This window comes from Eschrichtius robustus, chromosome 6 (genome assembly GCF_028021215.1).
Source record: "Eschrichtius robustus isolate mEscRob2 chromosome 6, mEscRob2.pri, whole genome shotgun sequence".
In the NCBI taxonomy this organism is placed as follows: Eukaryota; Metazoa; Chordata; class Mammalia; order Artiodactyla; family Eschrichtiidae; genus Eschrichtius; species Eschrichtius robustus.
Genome location: NC_090829.1, coordinates 109,312,511 through 109,329,245, shown reverse-complemented (window position 1 = coordinate 109,329,245; position 16,735 = coordinate 109,312,511).

Genomic DNA, 16,735 nt, shown 5'->3' with positions numbered 1-16,735 from the left:
ACTAAGATGTTCCACTGAGGGTAGTATTTTGGAGATCTAACTGTCTTGGCAAAAAGTATTTTTACAACATGTAGAGAGAAGTAGTTTGAATAATGAATGAGAGCGGGGAAAAGTTGTTGAATACCAACCATGAAGCTGTATGGGAGCCCCTACATGTGGTAAAAAACAAACTGTTTCATAAACATCAACAGAAAATTTAAAAATAAAAAATATTTTACTTACCTATTTTTAAAAATTATCTCAGCTGGGAAAATGTCACTAGAAAAAAAAAAATTGATATCTATTGCATAATTTTCATAAAAGACAGTTCCTACCCTACCTGGTTTGCAATTTATGACATCATCTAATGATGCCAACTCTGCAAGCTATAGTGGAATGCTACCTGAGTCATACTCTAGGTTTGGGAACTGGCTAGCTGTACAACCTTTGGAAGACATTTATCTTCTCTGTATCTCAGTTTATGGATTTAGTCAATTTTGACTAAACCTCTAGGCTTTACATTTTTATTACACTCACATATTCACAAATAATTCTTATTCCCACACAATGTAGAAGAACTAGGTCACCTGTGTTTATAATCCTACTCTCCCACTTAAAAGCTATATAAATTTGAGCAATTAACTTCTGCTATTAGTGTCTCAGTTTCCTCAATAAGTAAATTGGTATAATAATAGTAATCACTTTATAATGCTGTGATGAGGATAAGTGAAACATTATATGCAAAGACCTTCACAGAGTGCCTGGCACAAGGTAGTTGCTTAATAAATGTTATACATTATTACATTATAATTGCATATAATTACAAAACAGTATACAGTATATCTAAACATATATACGTGTGAGTTCTTATATGTATGTGTGCATACACAGAGGTAAGTATATCTCTAGTCCTCTTTAGTGTACGTGAATGTATATTTCTTTAAAAATATTTAACAACTTGGAACTTTGTAAAATCATTTTCCACAAAATCTGTATGTATAGATATGAAGCTCAAAAAGTAGAATTTCTAGCTCTCAAGGGTTCCCACAAGAGGGGAAAAAGATTCTTTTTATAACTGGAAATATTCAAGTACTTTTAGACAAATATGTACCAAAGACTATAATCCCCTTTCCTTTCCTACCATTGCACAGACAGCATTATGAACCAGAAAATTGTTTGAGCAGCCACAGATAAGGAATTACAAATCTGGAAGTTCAAGAGTCGCATAAAGCAGATGTAAGGTTAATTTGCATGGTTTAGTTGCCTCCCAGATTTTTTCAATACATTTCAATGGCTTGAAACTCTGAAAACCTGATAGCAAATAAAAAGGTTTCTGTAGGCTGCCTGATTTCTTGCTGACTCAGCTGTCTGAAGGCAAAGCCAATTACTATGGCTTGCATTTGCTTGTGCAGAAACCAGAACATATTCATTGTTAAATAGAGCCATTTAAATATTTAGGGAAGGGAGAAAAGTTTCTTGAATTGAGATGATAACAGTGAAAAACTACCTATGGATATTTTCCTCTTAAACGACAAGAAAACACTTTTCTAAGAGTAACTTGAAAATCTCAAGCATGAAATATGATTTGATTTAATATCAATTCAGTGGTCTTTTTAAATGTTGATTTTTTAGGTTGGCATATAAGAAAAAACAAAAAAAGCCTCTGATATAAAGCTAAATTTTATCCTCAGAGTAATAAAAGAACAAATATGGTCTCCTGAACAAAGAACTAGCTGAAGAATTGGGATTCTATTTTTGGCCTCACCAGTGACTTGCTCAGTGACCTTGGACATATCACTTAAATGGCTTTGTGCCTCAAGGTTCCCAGCTGTAATATAGAGATTATAATGCCAGCCCCTACTGCATGGGCCTGTAGAACTATTTCAGTTTAGTTTGTTTAAAATCCCAAAGGCTTTTAAAACTATCGGAAATAACTGTTAAATTCAAACAAGATTATATTTTATTAATTTCTTTTCACTGTTTGATTTGGTGTTCTTGTAGTCTTTCATAATCCTTTTCCTACTAAAATAAATCACTGGGATAAAATTAATAGGTGGAGATTTTCATTGGATATTAAGGAACACTTCTAATAGAAAAGGAAAATTAAGAATACACTTCTGAGATCAACTGATATAATTTGTACTCCTTGGCATATTTAACTCATGATTCAAAAGAGAATTGGACTATGATCACATAACTTAGAACTTTTCACTAAATCTGTGATTGGCAATTTTCTTCTTATTCCAGGCCTCCTCACAATTTCTCTCTGTGACTTCTTTCAATCAAGATTTTCTCATGTCTCTACAAGTGCACTGATAATCCATCTCCATCTCTCCAAATCCAGAAAACCCATTAAAGCCCCTCTTAAATGCTGTGTCCTTCTAGATTTCTTCCCTCTGCATAACAATATTTGCCATCCAATAAGGAGTTCTGAGTAGTTGAAGGACTTAAGTAAAAGGGACACTTCCTTTTTGATCTCTGTGCCCTTTTGTAAATTTTAAATTTTTGAACTATATACATTTATTATTTGTTCAAAATTAATTAAATATTATTTCTTCAAAGTTGTTCTTCTCAAATTCCAAACTAGAACTCCCTACTCCAATCACAGAAATACCTTGGTTTGCTCTTCTTTCACAACACTTCTTAGAATTCTTCACCTTTGCATTATGTTACAAAATCTTAAAATCAAAGTACATTCAACAGTTCTTACAAGTGAAATAGCCTCAAACCAATCATCCTTCCTCCTATCATATACCTCAGTCTGTTTATTGCCACTTATTTTTTATGTATTTGTGCTTTTTTTTGTTGATTTTGCTGCTTAAAATAATCTCCAAATGTACCTAGTGTTCCTAAGTGCAAAAGCCTAAGATGTACCTTACAAAGAAAATATCTGTGTTAGATAAGCTGCATTCAGGAAAGAGTTATAGTGCTGTTTGCCATGAGTTCAAAGCTAATGAATCAACAATATATATTAAATAATTAAATTCTTCACCTTTGCATTATGTTACAAAATCTTAAAATCAAAGTACATTCAACAATTCTTACTTACAAGTGAAATAGCCTCAAACCAAAAAAGCCAAAAGAGCCTCTGTTTATGTGTTTAAACAGAAACACATAAAACAAGGCTATATATTGATCAGTTAATAAAATGTGATCAGAGATTTTCAAGAATCTAACCCTATGTTTCAAACAGTGGTTCTGTATACACTATTTCAGGGTTTGTGATGTCTTTGTAGAATATAACTATCCACCATTAAAGAATCAACTGTACCTATTTTATTTGTATCCATACACTGCCTTCAGCCATATTTTATAAATCTCCCTTTCAGTTCCACAGTAGCACATTTCTTGGGTACGTTTCTAACTTTCTGGTCATTTCAATTATAGACAAAAATTTGGCCAACTTTAAAGCTTCAGTTTCATATCCATTTTAATGCTCACCTCCTTATTTTCCCCCAAACTAACCAGATGGCTATCCCAAGAGTAGGAGTGAGGCTATAGCTCTTTTACTTTTACTTTTCTTGCTATTCTGGTGTCCCTTCTCCTGTGCTGAAATGGAAAAGGACATGTGGTTACTCATTTGGGAGTTGCTGTAGTTCTCTCTTCTTTATCCCTGCTATTCTTCCTAAGACTAACGGACCATTGATGTTCTCTCTGTGGCAGACCATTTCTCCCTTTTTAGAAATAGCTCCTAAATCTGTTGACCTCTTTAGCCTTCAGCTTCTCTCTCTGAAAAATCCTTCCTTTTCCATGATTATCCTTGGACACATCTTAAAAGGGCAACAGAAAGCAAGGACCCCAGGTTTATTGTGTACACATGAGTCTAAAACTCTCTATATTTTTTCCAAATACCATTACAGTATGTAATTTCACATGACCTAAACCTTCACCATTACTAGGAGATAGAGGATACATGAACTTACTATCTTAATTTGTGAAATAAACAACATATTCTAATAGATCTACAACTGAAGCTCCAGCATCACCTGCAAGCTTATGAACATAAAGAATGAGGGAAGGGAGTTTTATTCATTTCCTAGGGCTGCTCTAGGAAATTACCACAAATTGGTTGGCTTAAAACAACAGATTTATTCTCTCACAATTCACATGGCCTAAAGTCCAAAATCAAGGTATCAACAAGATTGCTTTCTACTGGAGCCTCTGAGGGAGAATCTTTTCTATGCTTCTCTCCTAGCTTCTGGTGGTTGCCAGCCATTTTTGGCATAACTTGACTTGTAGATTCATCATCCCATTCTCTGCCTCTGTCCTCACACAGTGTTCTACCCTGTTAGTCTGTGTCCAAATCTCCCTCTTCTTATAAGGATGCCAGTTGTATAGGGTTTAGGGCCCATCTTAATACAGTATGTTTCATCTTAACTTGATTATATCTACAAAGACCCTTCTTCAAATAAGGCTACCTTCACCGGTTCTAAATGGATATGTATTTTGGGGGACACTATTCAGCTCAGTAAAGGAGGCTTAAGAGACACCATGAAGAAAGGAGGTGTGTAGAAACTAAGTCAAAGCACAGACATAAATGTTCCCAGAAAGAGCAAGTCCAACATTAAAAACTAAATCAGTAAACAAAAAAGTCTAGAAATTGGTAATACACAACATGTGCTCCACGGATGAAACTTGGAAGTTAGTGAGGTTGAAGATGGAAACCCTGGAGAAACATTGCTCTGCAGAAGAAGGATGTTAATAGAGGAGGTAAGTTACCATTTGAGATGAGATAGGAAACAAAAATGAAAGGTATTTTGAAGAAACAAAAGAGAACAAGAACTTTCTTTTTCTTTAAAAAAATTACATATCACTCTGCTGATGGAAGATGGTATTTTAAACTAAGAATCTTACCATGAAATGCCTAGGAATAAAAATTGCAGATAAACTGTTACAAATTTAACAACAGAGTAGAAGATGAGTAAGCACTCCAATTACAGAAAGTTCATTGCTCCCACTAACACAACACTTATCTACTAATGAAGCTGATTTCAATACACTGATATAAAGGTATAATCTTAAAGTAGGAACCTGTCCATGAAATGTTTAAGAATGGGAAATATCAGATCAACTCCATATAAAATTACTGTAAAATGAAAACAGATAAGGAGAATAAAAACATTTATGATAGTGAAATTCTTCCCTCAAAGTATTCACAAAGTAGAATAAAATTATACCATTCACAAATGAAACTACTTTAAATATACTCAAAAAACCATACGGAAAAATAAAAGACTTAGAGATTTAAAATGCAATAACAAAAATGGAGAACAATAATAAAATAAGTGCAAAGATTGTTGACTTAGCTGAGATAAGAAATTGAAGAAAATGACAAAACAATCTCAATGTGAAGAGTAAGTCATAATTTGTCCAACAGAGGAGTGATGTGAATAGAAATGTATTAAAGCAGGACAACAACCTCATATTTCACTGGGTAGAATAATCAGAAGGATCATAACAGAAATAGCCACAAAATAAGTGCTGCTCTCTCTCACATAATAAATCTTAAAAGCAAGGCCTGAAAGGATCAAACACTTTCTAGGTAAATTAACTGGGTCTCAGAAAAAACTCAAGTACAGTTATAAAAATGAAAAATATCTATCACGCAATAAAGTAACATTTCAAATGACTACCAATCAATCAAAAGTTACTGGATATGTAAAGAGGCAAAAAAATACAACCCATAATGAGAAGGAAAACCAATCAATTAAAACTGATCCAGGGACTTCCCTGGTGGTGCAGTGGTTAAGAATCTGCCTTCCAATGCAGGGGACATGTGTCAATCCCTGGTCCGGGAAGATCCCATGTGCCGTGGAGCAACTAAGCCCGTGCTCCACAACTACCGAGCCTGTGGTCTAGAGCCTGCGAGCCACAACTACTGAAGCCCGAGCACCTAGAGCCTGTGCTCCACAACAAGAGAAGCCACCGCAATGAGAAGCCTGTGTAACGCAATGAAGAGTAGCCCCCGCTCGCTGCAACTAGAGAAAGCCCGCATGCAGCAACAAAGACCCAACACAGCCAAAAATAAATAAATAAATAAATTTATTTTAAAAAAAACTGTTGCAGAACTGAAACAGGAGTTAGAATGAGCAGGCAATGACTTTAAAATAGGTATTGCAACTGTATTTCACATGTTCAAATTAGAGATATTAAAGATATAAAAATGACACAAATTGAACTTATAGAGGAAAAGAAATTACAATAGCAGAGATGAAAATACACTGGATATAATTAATGGCAGATTAGATATTGCAAAAGAAAATATTCATGAAATTGAAGAAAATGAAATAGAAACTTAATAAACAAAATAAAATACAAAATACAAAATATTTTTCAAACAAAATAAAATTGAAAAATGATTTAAAAGAGTGAAAAAGTATAAATAAGTTGTATGACATCAGTTGACATACTATATGTATAATTTGAGTTTCAGGAAAAAAGGTGAGATGGGAATAGGCAGAGAAAATATATTTGAAGAAATAATGGTTGAAAATATTCCAAATTTGATGAAAACTATAAAAACTATACAGATACAAAAAGTCCAGTTAACCCAAGCACAAGAAACATAAAAATAACTACTCTAAATCTTATCATAATCAAATTGCTTAAAACCAGTGTTAAGCAAAAAATTTTAGAAGCAATCAGAAAAAACTTAAATGTTACGTACCACAGTACAGAGATACAATGACAGTAGATTTCTCATCTCAGATGCTGCCAGCAAAAAGACAGTCAGGCAATACATTCAAAGTACTGAAAGAAAAGAATTACCAACTTAAAATTTTATGCACCTTTTAAAAATAAAGGCAAAATAAAGTCTTAAACATATTTAAAAAGCTCAAAAACATTTGTCAACATTGCAACACAAAATGTTATCAAAGTGCCTACAGAGAGAATAAAAATGATAACAAATGGAAATATATATCTACAAAAATAAATGAGCATCACCAGAAAAAACTACATAGATAAATATACAAGATCTTTTGTTGTTATTTAATTCTCCTTAAAAGATAATTGACTGGTTTAAAAGAGGATTCTGGGAAGATGGCCCATTAAGAGTCACCAGAAATCTGCATACCCATGTAGAAAACAATTTTTGCATTTGTAGACTCAGTCTGATGTAACTGTTTTGGAACTCTGGGGTCTATTGTAGGGCAACTTCCAGGGGGAGTCTTCAAAGGTAAACTGTGGTTAACTTCAGTCAATTTCAGCTCTTACTTCAGTAGTGACTACTCATCCCTCCCCTTCCAGCTCATGTTGGGCAGTCCCACACATGTTCCTGAAACAGCTTGCATGCAGCTTACAGGAGCTGGAGTGGGCAATAAGGACCCTTTTCTACAGATATTAGGGATCTGTGTTCTCATTGATGATTGCTGCTTCTAATCATGGAAGTGCAGACAAGAGGCAGGCAGCCATTGTTGCATACCCCCTCTCATTGTTCCAAGCTTCTCCCCCTTCAGCTGAAGTGACTTCCAGAGTATATAAGGGGCTCATGTCTTTTTTTCTCTCTTTTTCTGTTTTTCTCTCATTTGGCAGCCAGACATTAAAGACTAGGACATTCAACTGCAACCACATATACAGTGAAAATTAGAAAGTCACAACTCATGCCCAGAGGTAGGCTCAGAAATCACTTGATAATACTTTAAGTTTATACCTTGTGCTGATCCTTGGAACAGAGACTGCCCATAATGATAGAAAACAGTAACAACATAAAACAAACAAGCCTTGGGAAAGGGAGAGAGTCTAATTTCCAGAGTTACCACATTAGTAGATTCAAATGGCTATTTTTCAATAACAACAACAACAACAAAAATTCACATGGCATACAAAGAAACAAAGAAGTATGGTCTGTTCAAAGGAAAAAGTAAACCAGCAGCAACTGTCTGGAAAAAAAGAACTGATGGCTGCTTTTAGATAAAGCTTTTAAACAGCTGCCTTTAAACAAGTTCAAAGAAGTAAAGGAATATATGGAGAAAGTCAAGAAATAATGGATGTATGAACAAAATAGAAATATGAGTAAAGAGATAAAATCTCTAAAACCAAAAAGAAATTCTAGAGCTGAAAATTATAGTTACTGAAATGAAAAATGTACTAGATGGATTCAAAGGCAGATTTGAGCAAGGAGAAGAAAGAATCAGTGAACTTGAAGAAAAGACAAAGAAAATGATCAAGTCTGAGGAATAGAAAGAAAAAAGATTAAAGTAAAGTGAACAGAGCCATGAGATATTGTGAAGTGGACCAACATGGGAGTCCCAGAAGAAGGAGAGAGAGAAAAGGGAAGAGAGAACATTTGACGAAATAATGGCCAAAACTGCCAAAAATTTGATGAAAGTCATGGATATAAACATCCAAAAACTCAACCCAAACCATGTATAATAGGATGAAACCAGAGACCACATCAAGACACATTGTAATCAAATTGCCAAAGGAAAGACACAAAGAGAGAATCTTGAAATTAGCAAGAGAAAAACAACTCATCACATACAAGAGATCCTTATTAATATTAGCAGTAGATTTCTCATCAGAAACTTTGGAGGCCAGAATAAAGTGAGCTGATATAGTCAGAGTTCTAAAGGAAAAAATATATGTACCAACCAAGAATCCTATATTCAGCAAAACTGTACTTCAAAGGAAGAAATTAAGACATTCTCAGATAAACAAAATCTGAGGGAGTGTTACCACTACACCTGCTTTGCAAGAAATGCTAAAGAAAGTCCTTTAGGTGTTCTTTGTTTGTTTGTTTGTTTCTGGCCACACTGTGTAGCATGTGGAATCTTAATTCCCTGACCAGGGATTGAACCCATGCCCCTTGCATTAGTTCCCTGACCAGGGGTCGAACCTGTGCCCCCTGCATTGGAAGCACGGAGTCTTAACCACTGGATTGCCAGAGAAGTCCTTGAAAGTCCTTTAGGTTTAAATGAAAGGATGGTAGACAGCAACTCAAAGATGTTTGAAGAAGTAAAGATCTCAGTAAACATAAATATATTGTCAATTATAAAACCTAGTATTTTTGTAATGATGGTTGGTAACTCCACTTTTTGTTTTCTACACATGATTTGAGAAACTAATACATTTTTACAATAATACAACTATTAGTCTACAAGTTAGTATCTTTGTAACTTTGGTTTGTGACTCTCTCTTTTGTTTTCTATGTAATTTAAAAGACTAATGCATTAAAAAATATTAATGTATTAACTCTATATTGACTATAATATATAAAAATATCAAGCCGCTATGTTTTAGATCTAAAACTAATAGAATATTGTAAGTCAACTATACTTCAATAAAAAAAAAAAAAAGGATAGGAATAGAGCTGTAAAGGAGTAGAGTTTTCATATGTTACTGAAGTTAAGCTGATATAAATTCAAATTGGAGAGTTATAATTTTAGAATGTTAAATATAACCCCCATAGTAACCACAAAGAAAACACTGATAGAATATACACAAAAGGAAATGAGAAAGTAATGCAAATGTTTCACTGCAAATAATCAACTAAACACAACTGAAGATGGCAATTCAGGAAATGAGGGACAAAAAGGCTATAAGGCACATATAAACCAAATATCAAAATGACAGAATAACTCCCTCCATATAACCAGCAAAAACCTACTGTATAGCACAAGGAACTATACTCAATATTTTGTAATAACCTATAAGGGAAAAGAATCTGTAAAAGAATATATATGTATATATGTGTATATATATATATTTATGTATCTGAATCACTTTTCTGTACACCTGAAACTAACACAACATTGTAAATCAACTATACTTCAATTAAAAAAATAAAATAAATGTAAATGGATTAAATAATCCAATCAAAACACAGAGATTAACAGAATGGATTTTAAAAAACATGACTCAACTAAATGATCTCTACAGGAGACTCACTTTGGATCCAAAGATATAAATGGGTTGAAAGTGAAAGGATGTAAAAGATATTCCTTGCAAATAGTAACCAAAAGAGAATAGGGGTAGCTATACTAATATCAGACAAAATAGACTCTAAATGAAAAAAATGTAAATAAAGTTCAAGAAGGACATTATATATTTAAAAAGTTTCAGTACAGCAAGAGACAACAATTATAAACATTTATGCACATAATAACAGACCAAGATATGTGAAGAAAACCTAGGCAGAAACCTTGGAGAAATGCAGTCTCCCATAATAGCTGGAGACTTTAGTACTCTCATGACAAAAACAACCAGATAATAGATAAGAAAACTATTTAGATCTAACAGACGTGTACAGAATACTCTACCTGACACCAACAGAATACACATTCTTCTCAACTGCACCTGAGATATTTTCCAGGAAATTGGAACCCTTGCGCCCTGTTGGTCAGAATGTAAAATTGTACAACCACTGTGGAAAACAGTAGGTGTTTCCTCAAAAAATTAAAAATAGAATTATATGATTCAGCAACACCACTTCTGAGGATATACCTAAAATAATTGAAATGGGGTCTCAAAATTATATTTGTACAGCCATGTCCATAGGAGTATAATTCACTGTAGTTAAAATGTGGAAGCAAAACAAGTGTGCACTAATAGATGAATGGATAAGCAAAATGTGGTATATACTTACAATTGAATATTATTTAGCCTTAAAAAGAAAGGAAAATTTGACATATGGTGCATCATGGATGAAGCTTGAAGACGTTATGCTAAGTGAAATGACACACAAAAAGACAAATTCTGTTACGAGGTAATTCAAGTGGTCAAAATCATAGGAATAGACAGAAAGTAGAGTTATGATTGGTAAAGGCTAAGGGAAGGGATATGGGTTATTATTGTTTAGTGTGTATAGAGTTTCATTTTTGAAGTGTGAAAGAGTTCTGAAGCTGTATGGTAGTGATGGTTGCACAACAATATGAATGTACTTAATATCACTGAACTGTGTACTTAAAAATGGTTAAGATGCTAAATTTATAGGTATTTTACCACAATTTTAAAAATTGGAAAAAAATATAATTTATTGTTTGAATAAAAATAATAACAGTGCAGTGTGGAGCTTATAACATGTGAGGAAATAAATGTATAATAACAGTAACAAAATGGCCAGGAGGGGAGAAATGGAAGTATTCTGTTATAAGACTTTTATACTATAAACGAAGTGGTATAATATCACTTGAAGCTTTGAAAATGTAAGGTATGTACTGTACACCTGCAACCACTAAAATAACCAAACTAATATTTATAGCTAATCAGTCAACAAAGGTAATATATGGAAGCATAAATAATATTCAATTAATATCAAGTAAGGCAGAAGGGAGGAAAAGGGCAACAGAGTACACATGGAAAAAATAGAAACAAATAAATAGATTTAAACTTTAACAGGTTAAACATATACTGCCATATGATCCGACTAAAGTATTCGTCTAAGAGGGAAAAAAGCAAATACCCATGCAAAGACTTGTACACAAATTTTCATTGCACTTTATTCATAATATTCTAAACTAGAAACAACCAAAATATGGACAAACAAGTGAGTGGGTGAACAAATAGTATTATATTCTAACTATGGAGTACCACTTGGCTAAGGAAGACAGGAGGGAGGGAGGGAGGGGGAGAAGGGGAGGGAAAGAAGAATTATTAATACATGCAACAACATAGATACATCTCAAAGTAATTATGCTGTAATGAAAGAAGCCACACAAAAAGGAGTGCGAACTATATAAACTAATGTATACAATATTATAGGATATTCAAACTAACCAATGATGACAGAAATAAGATCAGTTGTTACCTGGGAAAGGCAGGGGGTAGGCAAGTAGGAGAGTGTGATTACCAAGGGGGCACAAAGAAACTCTTGTGTTGTGGAGGTGGGTTCAATATCTTGATTGTGTTCATAATTACACAGGTGTATACATTGAAGAACTTATCGAATTGTACACTATAAATACATAGACTTTATTTTAGTTAATTACATCTCACAAAATAAAAATAGTTTAAAAATTAATGTAAATGGAGACATTAAAATTCCATTTTAAACTATAAATATAGAGAATAAAAATTATCTTTTAAAATAAGACATCTTTTTTTATGCCTTCTCTAATTAGAATTTATATATGCAAAATGCTAGAGAAACTGAGTATCGATAAACATTATGTTAAAAAGTGAGATTTAGGGCTTCTCTGGTGGCACAGTGGTTAAGAATCCGCCTGCCAGTGCAGGGTTCGAGCCCTAGTCCGGGAAGATCCCGCATGCCGCAGAGCAACTAATCCCGTGTGCCACAGCTGCTAAGCCTGCACTCTAGAGCCCGTGCTCTGCAACAAGAGAAGCCACCTCAATGAGAAGCCTGCGCACCTCAACGAAGAGTAGCCCCCACTCACCGCAACTAGAGAAAGCCCGTGTGCAGCAACGAAGACCCAACGCAGCCAAAAATAAATAAATAAAATAAATAAATTTATTTTTTTAAAAAAAGAAGTGAGGGCTTCCCTGGCGGCGCAGTGGTTGAGAATCTGCCTGCTAATGCAGGGGACACGGGTTTGAGCCCTGGTCTGGGAAGATCCCACATGCCACGGAGCAACTAGGCCCGTGAGCCACAACTACTGAGCCTGCGCGTCTGGAGCCTGTGCTCTGCAACAAGAGAGACCGCGATAGTGAGAGGCCTGCGCACCGCGATGAAGAGTGGCCCCTGCTTTCCACAACTGGAGAAAGCCCTCCCACAGAAACGAAGACCCAACACAGCCAAAAATAATTAAATAAATTAATTTAAAAAAAAATAAAAATAAAAAAGGAAGTGAGATTTAAAAAAAATTATCTGTACTCATTGTGTAGACAGCTTTTTGTTAGATAATTTGAAGGGTTATCATGGAAGCAACAAATATATGTTCACCAAAAGTGTACCACATATTGTAGGAAAAGATACATGCCATTATACACTACTAATAAGTCATGGAGAAACTATAAGAAATATCATCAACATGCCAAGTCAATCATACTTGTGGAACAAGTGACATTATTTGATTCTTTTTGAAAATTAAGAATTCCTTGGGTATAAAATCCTTAGAGTAGAGCAGTGTTTCTCAATTATTTTCTTACTTGTGATCCCTTTTGAAAATGCAAATATCTTACACACCTGCAAATTTTCTGAACTCCAACTCCTGCTCCATTGAAATACACAGATATGTTAATCTTTAATTAATAACTCACCACAGGCCAAAATTTAATGCACTTCAATTTTTGTGGTTTGATTTATAGAAATAATATTCCACTTATTTTATAGTCAAATATATTTTATCAGTTGATATGCTATTAAAACTACCTCTCTCAGAATGCACAGTTTGGAAAAATAGTGAAAGTGTTTCCCAGCTGGGAATTACCCCATTGTCACATGTCCAAAAGTAATTGTAATTAATAAATATATTTACTTCCACCATTATACCTTTGTTCATACCTGCATAAATCCCTATATTGCAGATTTCTATCTTAGTCTAAATCTTTAATCTTTATACCTACATATAACAAAGTACACTGAAAATCTGAGACAGTAGACTAGCTTAAAATGGATGAATAGGTATTTTAGTCTGTATGAAATTTAGTCTATATGAAATTTACTATAAATTGAGGCAATATGTAGGTCATATTTATGTGTGTATGAGGGGGTGTGGGTAAAGAAAATGTGAATTATTGCCTCAAACTCTAACTAACTCTATATATACTTAGATTTTTCATTTTAAGTGTTAATTGTTTAAACATGTTAAGTTTATTTTTACCTGAGAAATTGAGCAATCACAGAGGCACTAAGATGGTGGTGATCACATTCTAATTAGAGTGTGGATATAAAACCTTTTCCTTATGCTGCCAGTCTGTAGAGCTTATTTCCATGCCCTGTTACTCACTAATGCTATTATAGTTAATTTGGAATCTAGCTAGTGACAATTGCACTACATGAAATGTTCCTTCCTAATTATGATATTAGAAGATGATATGTTGTGAAAACTATTAGCTTGATTAGTCAAAATTTATAAAATGTGGATTCTTGTTGCATGAGCCACATATTTTTGAAAAAATACAGTGTATTTAGCGTTGGATTAAAAGTTTGGATTTTATTTTCTACCCCAAACAGATCAAGTAATAACTGTACTATATGAATTACCTTCTTGGATATTCCACCTCTGATATCTTATACTTATTTTGCCCTAGGACAGGAAAAATACTTTTTTATAAATTTGAAGTTAGTTTTAAAATGGTCCCTCCTTTTATCCAATAGAAAGCAAGCATTTTTTTTTTTTTCTGACTTCAAACTTGTATTTTGACTTTGTTCTAGAGAGACATTATTCAGGCCTTCAGCAAAGCACTGGCTACTAGTAGACTTAGAAATTACCCCACCAAGTGGGCAAAACATGATTAGCTCTTTATTCTTCTAGAATGATTTTCAAGCATTAGAAACAAATTGCAGTGTAGAATGGTCTTTTGGTCATCATTAGTTTTCTGATATTTGTGGATACTTTTCCCTTGTTGCTTCATTTAGAGCTCTCCATGGATTTTGCTTTATTCACATTACTATACTCTCCCATATATACACAGTACCATGAAAATAAACAAACAAACACGTTGGAAAATATAGGTATTTGAGAAAAAAAGCACATATCTTTCTAGCTACTAAAAATCTGATATTACATGTGATTGTCAAGTTTATAATTGATATGCATTTGACAAATAGAATTGACTTTAAAAAAATATTTCTACCATCTCTGATCATAACACACACTAGTTGTGTTATCTGAACAATCCTCCTGAAGAAAGGATTTAAGTGCAAGTAGTTTATTTGGGAAGTTATTTCAGGAAGCATTAGTGGGGGGAAGAGGCAGTGAGACAGGAAAGGGAAGGAAGTGAATAGAGGGTACAGATATGAGCAGGTCACTGCTATGGGCAACTGGAAGTCAATTCCAATGTGATTTCTAGGAGACAGTGCATAATAGAGATCAGCAGACTATAGCCCTTGAGTCAAACCTGGCATACCACCTGTTTTTATACCCCCTGCAGTCAGGGGCACAACTCCAGCAGTCTAGCACTGTGAGCCATGGAAGTCAAGTCTAAATGTTCCCTTTTTCCCATATTTCTCCTGTACTCCTAGCACCTGCCTCTTCAGCCAGTGGCTGCACCTTATTGCTGCACAGGACCTGTGCCAGTTGCCACCTTCACATTGGGCACTCCTCTGTTGGCACCTTTTGGGCACCAAGCATTGGAGTCTTAGTCTTTGTGTCAGAGACTCAAAAGAGTCATCTCATTTCTGTCCAGCTACCCAAATTGAGTTTTCAGAACTCCGTCAGGTGAGAAGGGATAATTCCTAAGAATTCTTGGGGTAGAGAATAAAACTAAAAAGGGTGTAGCCAACACTTCCTGCTACCATGCACCCCTCTGGAGCCAGGTGTTCTTCCTCTGGAGAATTTCTCCAACTGAGCCAAAGTAGGCCCACCATCTGGGTTGGATGGCCCATCCCAGGAAAATAAGGGAAGGTAGTTTTCTTTTGTTATATAGGTACCTACATAATATCCCCAATTTTGCCTCTTGGCAGATAGTACTTACAATATTTATTATCTGACTTATGGAAAGCTGAATAATGCCCCCTTCAGAGACGTCCATGTCCTAATCACCAGACACTGTGGATATGTTACCTTACCTAGCAAAAGGGACCTTACAATGTGATTAATTTAGGGATCTTGAGGTGTGGAGATTATCCTCATTATCCTTTGTGTTCAATGTAATCACAAGGGTTCTTAATGAGAGCGACGCAGGAAAGTCAGACAGAAGAAGGTGATGTGACCACAGAAATAGTCAGTGAAGCAGATATAACAATACTACACTGCTGGTTTTGAAGATAAAGGGACCACAAGTCAGGGAAAACACATAGACTCTGAAGCTGGCAAAGGCAAAGAAATAGATTCTCCTCTAGAGTCTCCAAAAAGAACCAGCCCTACTGACATCTTGACTTTAGCCTGGTGAGACTGATGTTGGACTTCTGACCTCCAGAACTGTAAGATAATGGAAGTGTGTTGTCTTAAGCCACTTAAGTTTGTGGTAATTTGCTATGGCAGCAATAAGAAACTAATACAAGACCCTTTAAAGAAAAAGTTTTCTGACACCTGGTGTAAAATAACTCTTTTCAAAATTTAGCAAATATAAGGACTACTTGAAGATCTAGTTAAAGCAGATTCTGAAGCTTGTTCCCCAGAGATTCTGACTCATTAAGTCTTGGATGGGCCCCTGGAATTTCTAACCAATCCCCAGCTAATACTGATGCTGCCAGTGTGCAGCCCTGGCAGAGAATGTATGTACATATATTTTGTCCCAACCATGAGGTAAGGAAGTTGCTGTTATTCTTCTGGTCTGTCAGTGGTTGAGGGATGCTCCCTGGACATTCACTTGCCCAGCATTTCTAGCCTGCTGTCAAACTAAATGCTTGTTAGAAAGTCATCAGTTGGATATTTGCAGGTGCATGTAGTAACAAGACTTCTGAATGCCTGGAATGGCGAGTGCCAAGGTGATATGGAATGGGACACCTGTAACATCTGCCATTCACCTTAGAACTGTCTTTTATCACTTGCTACATTACACATAAATGGTATAGACTGGAAGATTTTTCCTTATCTGAAGCATGCTGTTTTATCAAATAATTTTTCTTAATCCATACATTTTGGGATGACAGAAAGTCTATAGTCCTATTTCATAAAACTTTATTAACTGGACCTCATACCACTGGGGGTATAGCTTTTCTGATATAGTTCTGTGTTTTAATACTTCTCCTACT